General features: G+C 43.0%; 1 pseudogene; it reads left to right on the forward strand.

Moving 5' to 3' along the window:
- The first annotated feature begins 8,711 nt into the window (after positions 1-8,711).
- On the forward strand, positions 8,712-9,198 carry LOC103275486 (annotated as a pseudogene).
- Positions 9,199-11,558: the final 2,360 nt, after the last annotated feature.

The raw sequence follows: 11,558 nt of genomic DNA on the forward strand, positions 1-11,558 counted from the left end.
GCCGCTCCCAGCCACTGCAGCCTCGACCTGCTGGGCTCCAGTGATCCTTCCACCTCAGCCTTCCACGTAGCAGGAGCGTAGCATACAGGCGCACGCTACCACAGCTCACTAATTTTTTTTTTACTTATTGTAGAGATGAGGTCTCGCCAAGTTGCCCAGGCAGGTCTCGAACCCTCAGGTCTCAGGCAATTCACTCACCTTGGCCTCCCAAAGCACGGGATTACAGGCTGAGCCACCGAGCCCGGCCAACAAATTAAAAAAAAAAAAATTTCCTCAGATGCCAGTGAAATTAATTGTTGCTGTTGCTTCATTTTACTGGTTAGACAAACCAATTTCCTCACCCTCATTTGCAGAGAAGGTTCATAGCAATAAAATTAAAAATTAAAAATTTCTAAGGCATGTTGCCATATTTAAGAAGCCATATTTGAATGTTTTCTGACATGGAAGAATCTCTAAAATATATTTTCTAAGCAAAAATGACAAGGAAGGGGATGACAGCATTTAGTAACATTTGTGCAAATTAAAAGGAAGATCTATGCACAGAGTACCTTAGGAAGTATACCCAAGGAGCTGTATAAGAGCAGTTCAGATGTGGTCTTTGGGGACAGGACTCTTTGGGGACTCTTCTCAGGAGAAGAGTCAGATGGACACCCTCTTCTCACTGTATATTCCTTTGTACTATTGGCATTAAAAATATACATATATTATTTTTTTGACTTGGAGTCTCACTCTGTTGCCCAGACAGGAATGCAGTGGCATGATTACAGCTACTGCAGCCTCAACCTGCCGGTCTTGGGTGATCCATCTGCCTCAGTCTTCCAAGTAGTTGGGATTACAGGCTCATGCCACCATGCCCAGCTAAGTTTTTATAAATTTATTGTAGTGATAAGGTCTTGCTGGTCTCGATCTCCTGGGCTCAGGCAATTCTCTTACCTCAGCCCCTCGAAGTGCTGGAATTACAGGCATGAGCCATCACACTCAGCAAAAAAAGAAATTAAAAAACACATACATTTTTTACTTATTTAAAAGTGCATTTTTATATTTAAGTCACTAACTCTTAGAAGATTTAATTTAAAAAACTTAAAAGAAGATGAATCTTGGAGCAATTCCACTCTCATTTTGATTTTTTTATACATGTTACTTTAATTTTAGAGAGTACAAAATTGTTTCTGGATTTCTATCACCTTTACCAGCTAGGACAATTTGGTCACAATTACAGAGATCCCAATTTAAACAATAAACAGAATGTAGGAACTTACTCAGTGAAAGAGTTCGGAAGTAGAACTTACTTCAGGAGTGATGGAATTCTAGGCTTCTCCACTGTTTCCCTTCAATTCTCTGAATTCCAGCCTCCTCTAAATAAGTCCTGGCCCTGGGTGGGACTCCTTGTTGGTGGCAAAAAGTCACCACTCCTGCTCCAGGCCCTGTATCCACAATACCACCATACTGTGCAGACCGAAGGGTGCTCCAGTCCCAGCATTCCAAGTGCAACACTCAAGATTCACTTCAACCAATCAACCTATTTTACATATGCAACCCTGAATCAAAGACTATGGCCAAGTGAACCAGATGAGCCTGTTGGCTGCAGCTGGCTTGCCTGCTTCTGTCCTGGAGAGAATTTACTTCCCCAGAACCACAGGTATCCTCTAATGGAATATGAGGGCTGTTAAGAAGAAGGAAAAGAAAAATGGAGCTGAGGGGGCAGCCATCAAATCTGTTACATCAGTCCCCAAAGGCAAATGTACAGGATTGTCTCCAAAAAAGTTGATCTTCAGGCTCACAAAAATGAGAGCCTTGGCTCAATTGCTAAATCTCTGCACTTTGTCCCAGAGTTATATGACACTTTTTTCTCCCGGTGAAGATGCCCTGGCAATCAATCTATTGGGTGATTTTGTCTAAATCCTAGGTAATACCTTAGGTAACACCACACGTTCTCAAAATAAAAGAATTATACTATTTTTTATCTCTGACATTTCACTTTTTAACACAAAGTATCAAATGAGCACCCATCCAAGACGTGCTGCCACCAAGTCAAGATGAGAACACTGCCTCATCTCAGTATCACGAAGGCACAAAGTGCCATTTGGATTCTCCTTCGTGGAAGGAGTTCTCCATAGTCACGGTCAGTTTTCATCTATGGTTTGAAACAGAAATCACAGATTTGAATACTGCCGAGTCTACTAGCCTTTTCTAAACCCAAAATCTGGCAGCACCAGCTATTCACAAAACACAAGCTGCATTTTTACCATTGAGGCTCTCAGATGGTTATGTCAGATTGTTTGAGTTGCTAGTCAGCCTGTCAATACAAACTGTGCCCTTGCTGTGTACCACATTCTGATTAAATACTAGACACACAGTAGTGAACAAAACAGAGTCCCAGGGTCCAATTCCATTCCCCGAAACTTGCTCCATCAGGGAAGGCAGACAGCACAAATATTTATTTGAACAGCTAAATAAATACACAACTGCAAAAGACTCTATGTGATTGGTTCTGTGTTCCCACCTTCCAACTTATCAAGGATGCCTTCCCCCTCATTCTCTGCAAGTCAGACACCTGGATCTTTTATTTCTTAGAACCTGTCCTGTTTGCTTTACCCCTCTGAGCACACACTGCTCCCTTTTTAAAGGAAACACCTTCCCTAGTATCTCTCCAGTCTGATTCCCCTTCACCAGATTAACCTCTGCTTCTCTGGATTTACATTTACATTACATTTCCTAAGGGAATCCTTTTCTCAGATTCAATCAGGTGTCTTAACAGGGTCTTCCAGGCCTGTCTGTGCTTTTCTCTTGGCACACAACATTTTTAGCATTAGACATTTACTGAGACTGCAATGAGCTATGATCACATCACTGCTTTCCAACCTGGGGGACTGAGAGACCCTGTCTGTAAAAAAAAAAAAAGAAAAAAATTAGACATCTATTAGGGAAAAATATGATTACTATCTGTCTCCCGAGCCAGACTCTATGCCCCAGGAGAGTATGAACATTTGCATATTGGTTTCACCTTTGTGTTTCCATGCCACACCAACATACTCCCATCTCAGTGCCTTTGTCCTTTTACCTGAATTCTGTTTCCTGGGTAGTTAGTTACCTGGTCCACTCTCTCTGTAAGAACTTAGCTGTGAGTTCCTTACCACACTGTACCTCACTCTGGACATCAGAATTCTCCTCCCCCTCTCCAGCATCTATCCTCAGAGACTATTTTCTCCTTTGTGTATTGCCCCAATAGAATGGAAGCTCCATGAGAAAGGCTTTGCCCATTTAGCTGACTACTTTTCTCCACTAGCTCAAACAGTTCATGACATGTCTTAGGTGCTCAATAAATATTTATTGAATAAATGAACAGATGAGTACCTAATGCATAGCAAATTGTCTGGCACATCATAGGCTCTCAATAAGTATCTTGGAATGAATGAATGAATGCCAGAATGAGGAAGTACTGGTGCTAATAAAACAAATACAGGAGCCAGGCTCGGTGGATCAGCCTGTAATCCCGCACCTTTGGGAGGCTGAGGTGAGTGGATTGCCTGAGCCCATGGGTTCGAGACCCGCCTGGGCAACTTGTCAAGACCGCATCTCTATAATAAATCAAAAATTAGCTGGGCTTCGTAGCACGTGCCTGTAATTCCAGCTACTTGGAAGGCTGAGGTGGAAGGATCGCCGGAACCTAGCAGGTCGAGGCTGCGGTGGCTGGGATCGGCCACTGCACACCAGTCTGGGGGACAGAGTGAGACTCCAACTCAAAAAAACAAACAAACAAAAAAAACAAGAAAAACAAATACAGGGCAATTAACCTATTTGTAAGAGTCCTATAAAGTATATGAAATAAGAGAGAGGGTTTCAGCCCCTTGATAGTGTTAATTCAATGGGTCAAAGGTTGGTCAAACTTTCCTGTTTTGGTGGTTGTATTAGAATGTACAGGTAAGGAAGGGGACTCTGTTAAACCCTTCACTCTGCAGATTTCTGTCTTTCCCCGCTTGCTCTTTAACATATTTTCATTCAGCTGGCAGCTTTTGTAGTTCTGCAGTTTCTTGCCAAGAATGGAGATTGAAAATGTCCCATAGAGAAATCAGCGTCGGGGTTGACCAACTGGAAGCCAAACCCTGGAGTTATTTTCCAGCATTCCTCAACCCCCAGGAGAACCAGCAAGGACAAGGAACAGAGGTTAGAAGGCAGAGGTCTAGAAGTGTCATTCTGTTACTTATGATGGCTGAGATGTATGAGTGGAGGAATTGTATACAGCATGGAGCAGGGAGTCCAGTGCCTGAATTTTTAGGGAATTGGATTCCTTTGTTGCTATTTTTTTTTTGAGTTGGAGTCTCACTCTGTTGCCCAGGTTGGAGCGCAGTGGCATGCTCACGGCCACTGCAGCCTTGACCTGCTGGGCTCAGGCGATCCTTCTGCCTCAGCCTTCCAAGTAGCTGGAACTACAGGCATGCACCACCACTCCGAGCTACTTTTTTGATTGATTGTAAAGACGAGGTCTCACCAAGTTGCCCAGGCTGGTCTTGAACCTCTAAACTCAGGCAATCCTTTTCGTCTCTGCCTCCTAAAGTGCTAGGATTACAGGTGTGAGCCACCGTGCATGGACTCCTTTGCTCCTTAAACATGTGATCTTCTAGTTACAGTGATACTAAAGAAATGATACGGGTTCTTCTGGAGATGTGTCAGGATTTGCTCCATAAATTACCTGGGAGGATGCCATATGCAAATACAAGAAGAAATAGCAATTTTGGTATTTGTGGTGACAGCTTAGTTATCTTCAAGGGGAAGGCAAGGAGAAGTAGATGTCTGTTTTCTTAAAGTTTTTCCTGTCACCTCCTAGATTCCATGACTGTTTTTTTTTTTTTTTCTTTTTTGAGTTGGAGTCTCATTCTGTCGCCCAGACTGGAGTGCAGTGGCCACTCCCGGCCACTGCATTCTCGACCTACTGGGCTCCAGCGATCCTTCCACCTCAGCCTTCTGAGTAGCCGGAATTACAGGCGTGCGCTACCACGCCTGGCTGATTTTTTGATTTATTGTAGAGATGAGGTCTCGCCAAGTTGCCCAGGCAGGTCTTGAACCCGCAGGCTCAGGCAATCCACTCACCTCAGCCTCCCAAAGGCGTGGGATAACAGGCTGAGCCACCGAGTCCGGCTCTGTGACTGTTCTTACCGGGTAACAGGTTGGGACCAGCCTAGAAATTTTAGTAATAGCAAATAGCAATTTAGGCTAAATTTCAACATAATGCCACATAATAGTTACAGGAGCTTGCTATTCTCCTTGGGAAACGACTTTAAATATCTATTCACACAATAATTTTCAGGATGTAGGAAGGCTCATACGGAGGGAGATAAAAGCCATTCGAAATATGATTATCTCCCCCAACCCGGATTAGTTAGCTTTTAATTTAATGATCACAAGGAAGATTAGCAACACTCTACTCACATCCACAGAAAGAAAAGAATGAAGTGTATATTCACCATCATCATCATTATTGTTAGGCTAAATGACAACTCACATGAAAAGTATTTCATGATAACAGTAATCATATACATTTTATGGTTAGCACAGTGGAGACCAGATAAGTTATAAAACTGACCTGTGGACATCTAGTCATTATGTGACAGCACAGGGCTTTGGTTCTAGAGCTGCCAGTTATAAAAGTCCCTGCTGTATATACAGATGCAATACTGAGGCTGGGTGTGGTGGCCCACGCCTGTAATCCCAATGGGAAACTAACACAGGAGAATATCTTGAGGCCAAGAGTTGCAGACTAGCCTGGATAACATAGTGACACCCCCGTCTCTGCAAAAAGTTAAAAAAAAAAAAATTTAGCTGGGCATGGTTACATGCTACTCAGAAGGCTGAGGTGAAAGAATCACTTGAGCCTATGAGCTTGAGGCTGCAGTGAGCTACGATCACACTACTGCACTCTAGCCTGGGCAACAGAGTGAGACTTTGTCTCTAACAATAACAACAACAACAACAACAACAAAAATAAAATTAAAAACGCTAGGTTGAGCACTGGTATTTCCTGCAATCATTTTTTTCTTTAAATGATATTGTATAACACATTATGTATTATTTTAGTATATCACAATATTTAATGGTGCCAGAGAGTTTTTTTTTTTAATTTAGGTAAAATTCATGTAAACTAAAGTTTCTCATTTTAACTGTTTTTAAGTATACAATTCAGTAGCATTTAATACATTTACAATGTGCAACTGTCGCCACTATCTAGTTCCAGAACTTTTCATTATCCGCCCCCGAAAAGAAATTCCACAACCCTTAAGCAGCACTGCCCTCTTCCTCCTCCCCCTCAGCTCCTGGCAACCACTCATCTATTTCCTGTTTCTATGGAGTTGCCTATTTTTGGACATTTCATATGAATGCAATCATAGCATAAGTGTTTTTTTTTGTGTTCTCTTTTTCACTTAACATCACATTTTCAAGAATTTTCCAGGTTTTAGCAGTACTGTATCCCTTTTTTATAGCTGAATACTATTCCATTGCATGGATATACCACTTTCAGTGATCCATTCATCTGTCAAGGGACATCTGAGTGTTTCCACCTTTTGGATATTGTGAATATTTTTACTTCTATGAACATTGGTGTACAAGTTTTTATTTGCACATCTGATTTCAGTTTTTTGGAGTGTATATGCCTAGGAGTGAAATTGCTGGGTAATATAGTAATTCTTTTTTTTTTTCAGTTGAACTTGAAGGTATAGCAACATAGTAATTTCATGTTTGACTTGTAGAGAAACTGCCAAATTGTTTCCCATAATAACTACACCTCACTAGCAATACATTAGGGCTCCAATTTCTTTGCATTCTCACCAACATTTGCTATTTTCCATTTTTTTAAAGGGGTACCGATTACCAGAGCCTGCGGGGTTTGAGACCAGCACAGGCAATTTGAGAGACCCTGTCTCCACAAGTCAAAAAGTAGTCAGGTGCAGTAGCGCGAGTCTGTAGTTCCACTACTTGGAAGGCTGAGGGGGAACGATCGCCGGAGCCCAGTGAGTCAACACTGGGGTGGCCATGAGTGTGCCACTGCAATCCAGCCTGGGCAATGGAGTGAGACTCCAACTCAAAAAAAAAGAAAAAGTTGTACCTATCCTAGTGAATGTACGGTGGAATCTCATAATAGTTTTGTGTATCTCTAATGACTAATGATGGTGAACATGTTTTCAAGTGCTTCAGGGTATTTATTTTTATTTTTATTTTTTGAGTTGGAGTCTCACTCTGTCACCCAGACTGGAATGCAGTGGCCACTCCCGGCCACCGCAGCCTCGACCTGCAGGGCTCCGGCGATCCTTCCGCCTCAGCCTTCCAAGTAGCTGGAACTACAGGCGCGTGCTACCACACCCGGCTGATTTTTGATTTATTGTAGAGATGAGGTCTCGCCAAGTTGCCCAGGCAGGTCTCAAACCCGTGGGCTCAGGCAATCCACTCACCTCAGCCAGGATGTTGTTTTTTTTTTTTTTAAAGAAAAGTTTTAATTTTAGCATAGCTTGAGATTTACAGAAAATTTGTGAAGATTATATAACAATATTTTAGTAACACAATCCCTACATAAAATGTATTGGAGGGTCTCTATCTGCCTTCTCAACTTCTTCCAACTTGGGTTTTTTTGTTTGTTAGTTTGTTTTTGAGTTGGAGTCTCACTCAGTTGCCCAGGCTGGAGTGCAGTGGCACACTCACGGCCACCCCTGCGTCGACCTGCTGGGCTCTGGAGATCCGCCTTTGTCTTCCAAGTAGCCAAAACTACTGGCGCGTGCTACCATGCCCAGCTAATTTTTTAATTTTTATTTATTGTAGAGACCAGGGCTTGCCAACTTGCTGGTCTCAAACCCTCAGCCTCAAGCAATCTACTTGCCTTGGGCTCCCAAAGTGCTGGGATTACAGGCTGAGCCACCGACCAACTTGAGTTTTAAACATTTTGATAGATAGCCCGATGTGGTGACTCATGCCTGAATCCTAGCACTTGGGAAGACGGAGGCAAGAGGATTGTCTGAGTCCATGGGTTTGAGACCAGTCTGGGCAACTTGGCGAGACCTCGTCTCTATAATAATAATAATAATAATAATAATAAAAAAGGCCAGGTGTGGTGGCGCTTGTCTGTGGCTCATGGTTCCAGCAACTTGGAAGACTGAGGCAGAAGGATCACCTAAGCCCAGCAGGTCGAGGCTGCGGTGGCCGTGAGCTTGCCACTGTACTCCAGCTTGTGTGCCAGAGTGAGACTCCGACTCTAAAAATGAAAACAAATAAAAATTTTTTGGCCAGGCGCAATGGGTCACACCTATAATCCCAGCACTTTGGAAGGCAGAGGCAAGAGGATTGCCCAAGCCCAGTGGTTCGAGACCAATCTGGGCAACTTGGCGAGACCTCATCTCTACAATAAATCAAAACATTAGCTGGTTATGGTGGCACGCCCCTGTGGTTCCAGCTACTTGAAAGGTGTAGGCCAGCAGATCGAGGGTGCTGTGGCCATGAGCGTGTCACAGCACTCGAGCCTGGGCAACAGAGTGAGACTCCAATGGAAAAAAAAACCTTTTTGATAGATAAGCATGTCGCTAGAACACACTATAGTTATTAATTAAGACTCTGCAACACTGCTTATTTTGCCTATAAAACCATGGGGTAGACAATATTACAGTGTTATTAGAAATTAATAAATGGAGACAGAGCTCAGATAGCGTTGGAACCTCATCATAAGTGTGGTCATGTTTCTCCGGTGTTTCCTCCGCGGGCAGGGAGATCAGGTCTATATGCTGAAAAAATTTGACCCAGTGGAATAACAGACCTGTTCAAATCATCCTGCCAGGTTCTCACCGGATGACAAATTCTTGTGGCACCGAATCACCATCAAGAAACACTTCAAGCCGGGCTTGGTGGCTCAGCCTGTAATCCCGTGCCTTTGGGAGGCTGAGGTGAGTGGATTGCCTGAGCCCGCGGGTTCGAGACCCGCCTGGGCAGCGAGACCTCATCTCTACAATAAATCAAAAAATCAGCCAGCGTGGTAGCGCATGCCTGTAACTCTGGCTACTTGGAAGGCTGAGGCGGAAGGATCGCCGGAGCCCAGCAGGTCGAGGCTGCGGTGGCCGCTTGCGGCCACTACACTCCAGTCTGGGCGACAGAGTGAGACTTCGACTCAAAAAAAAGAAATGCTTCAAGGTGCTCATGACCCAGCAACCGCGCCCTGTTCTCTGAGGGTCCCTTGCATTTCATGTCTCTTCTGCTGCCTGTTAACCTTGGAGACTCGGGACTAAACTCTTCAATCTGTGAACCATGGCGCCTTTGGAATCCAGTCTCATATATCTTTTGATCATGCTCGTGTGAGGCAGTCATGGTGCATTTCCCCCATAAAGGGAATAAGTTTAACTCTTTTTTAAAATTTTGAGTTATTACCAGGTTATTAAATATAAAATTATTTGAAAGAGAAAAAATTAATAAATGGAAGGATATAGCACAGTGGCTAAGTACTTAACCTCTCTGAACCTTTCTTCTTCTTTGAAACATGGATAGCATCTTCCTCATAGTGTCATTATGAGGATCAAAGGAGAAAACATATTGAAAGCTTCTGCCTGCGGTGTTTCATACATTGTAGGCACTCGATAAATGAGATATTTACTTTGTTTGTTGTTAAAAGTGCAGAGTAGCTAGGTGAGGTGGTGGTTGTCTGTAATTCTCACATTTTGGGAGGTAGAAGCTGGAGGATTGCTTGAAGCTAGGAGTTTTAAGACCAGCCTTGGCAACATTTTGAGACCCAGATGCTATTTAAAAAAAAAACTGGGAGTGTGATGCTGCAAGCCAGTAGTCTTAGCTCCTCTGGGGGCTGAGGTGGGAGGATCACTCAAACCCAGGAGTTCAAGGATGCAGGAAGCTATAATTGCACCACTACACTCCAGCCTGGGCAACAGAGCAAGAACTTGTTTCTAAAAAAAACAATCAGCTGGGTTTGGTGGCTCAGCCTGTAATCCCAGCTCTTTGGGAGGCTGAGGTGAGTGAATTGCTTCAGTCCATGGGCTCAAGACCAGTCTGGACAACTTGGTGAGACCTCATCTCTACAATACATCAGAAACTTCAGGCGTGGTCGTGTGCACTTGTAGTTCCAGCTACTTGGAAGGCTGAGGCGGAAGGATCATCAGAGCCCAGCAGGTGGAGGCTGCGGTGGCCGGGAGCGGCCACTGCACTCCAGTCTGGGCGACAGAGTGAGACTCCAAATAAAAAAAAAAAAAAAAAAAGAAAGACAATCAAATAACATAAATTAAAAATAACATAAAAGAAAAGCACAGAACAACCACCTAATTTGTCTGTGTTCCCATAGTTAGTTAGGATCCATGGAAGACCATCATTGTATCTCAATATCCTTCATTTATTCATGTATTCATTCATTGTTCAAATATTCATTGAGTCCATTTCAAGCATCAAGTTGTGGGCAAGAAGCTACCCAAGGGAATAGTAGTCAAAATCACTGACCCAGAAGCAGAAAAACTTAGGGTCAAATCCCAACTGCCACTTTCTGGGTGTGTGACCCTCTTCAAGTTACATAGCCTTGTCAAGCCTCTGTCTCCTCACATGTAAAATGGGAATACTAATACTTTTTGTTTTGTAAAGAAAGATAAAATAAACCCATCATATAAAGCATCTACCAAAGTGCTCAGTACAATGAGTACTCACTCAAAAAACGTTAGCCATTGCTAACCATTGCTGTTATGGTCATGATTTTGATTAAGATGAAGACTAATTATTGTAAAGATTTAATGAGTCAATAAATGCAAGGATTTATAATAGTGCATGCCATGTGGTAAATATGTCTCCATATACATGGTATTTTTCTTTTGATTCGTTCTTCATTCATTTAGAAATGTAAAGCTACAGGAGAATAGCTTCAGCCCAAGAGTTCAAGACCAGCCTAGGTAACAAAATTAGTCAGGTGTGGTGGGACATATCTGTAGTCCCAGCGATGCAAGTAGATGAAATGGAAGGATCACCTCAGCCCAGGAGGTTGAGGCTGTGGTGAGCCATGCTTGTCCCATTATACTCCAGTCTGGGTAACAGAGTGAGACCCTGTCTCAAAAAAGAAAGAGAAAGAAAGAAAGAAAGAAAGAAAGAAAGAAGGAAGGAAGGAAGGAAGGAAGGAAGAAAGGAAGAAAGGAAGAAAGAAAGAAAGGAAGAAAGAAAGAAAGGAAGAAAGAAAGAAAGAAAGAAGGAAAGGAAGGAAGAAGGAAAGGAAGGAAGAAAGAAAGAAGGAAAGGAAGGAAGGGAGGAAGGGAGGGAGGGAGGGAAGGAAAAAAGGAAGAGAAAGTAAGAAAAAAGAAAGAAAGAAAGAAAGAAAGAAGGAAAGGAAGAAAGAAGGAAAGGAAGGAAGAAGGAAAGGAAGGAAGAAAGAAGAGGAAAGGAAGGAAGGGAGGAAGGGAGGGAGGGAGGGAAGGAAAAAAGGAAGAGAAAGTAAGAAAAAAAGGAAGGAAGGAAGGAAAAACCATTCTTCGTTGAGTCATTCATGGGGGGTCCAGTTAAGGAATGGACTGGCTACAGGTTATACCCCCAGCACAGTGCATCATATGTAG

Source organism: Carlito syrichta, unplaced genomic scaffold, assembly GCF_000164805.1.
Source record: "Carlito syrichta isolate Samal-C Ts95f unplaced genomic scaffold, Tarsius_syrichta-2.0.1 Scaffold315490, whole genome shotgun sequence".
Taxonomy (NCBI): Eukaryota; Metazoa; Chordata; class Mammalia; order Primates; family Tarsiidae; genus Carlito; species Carlito syrichta.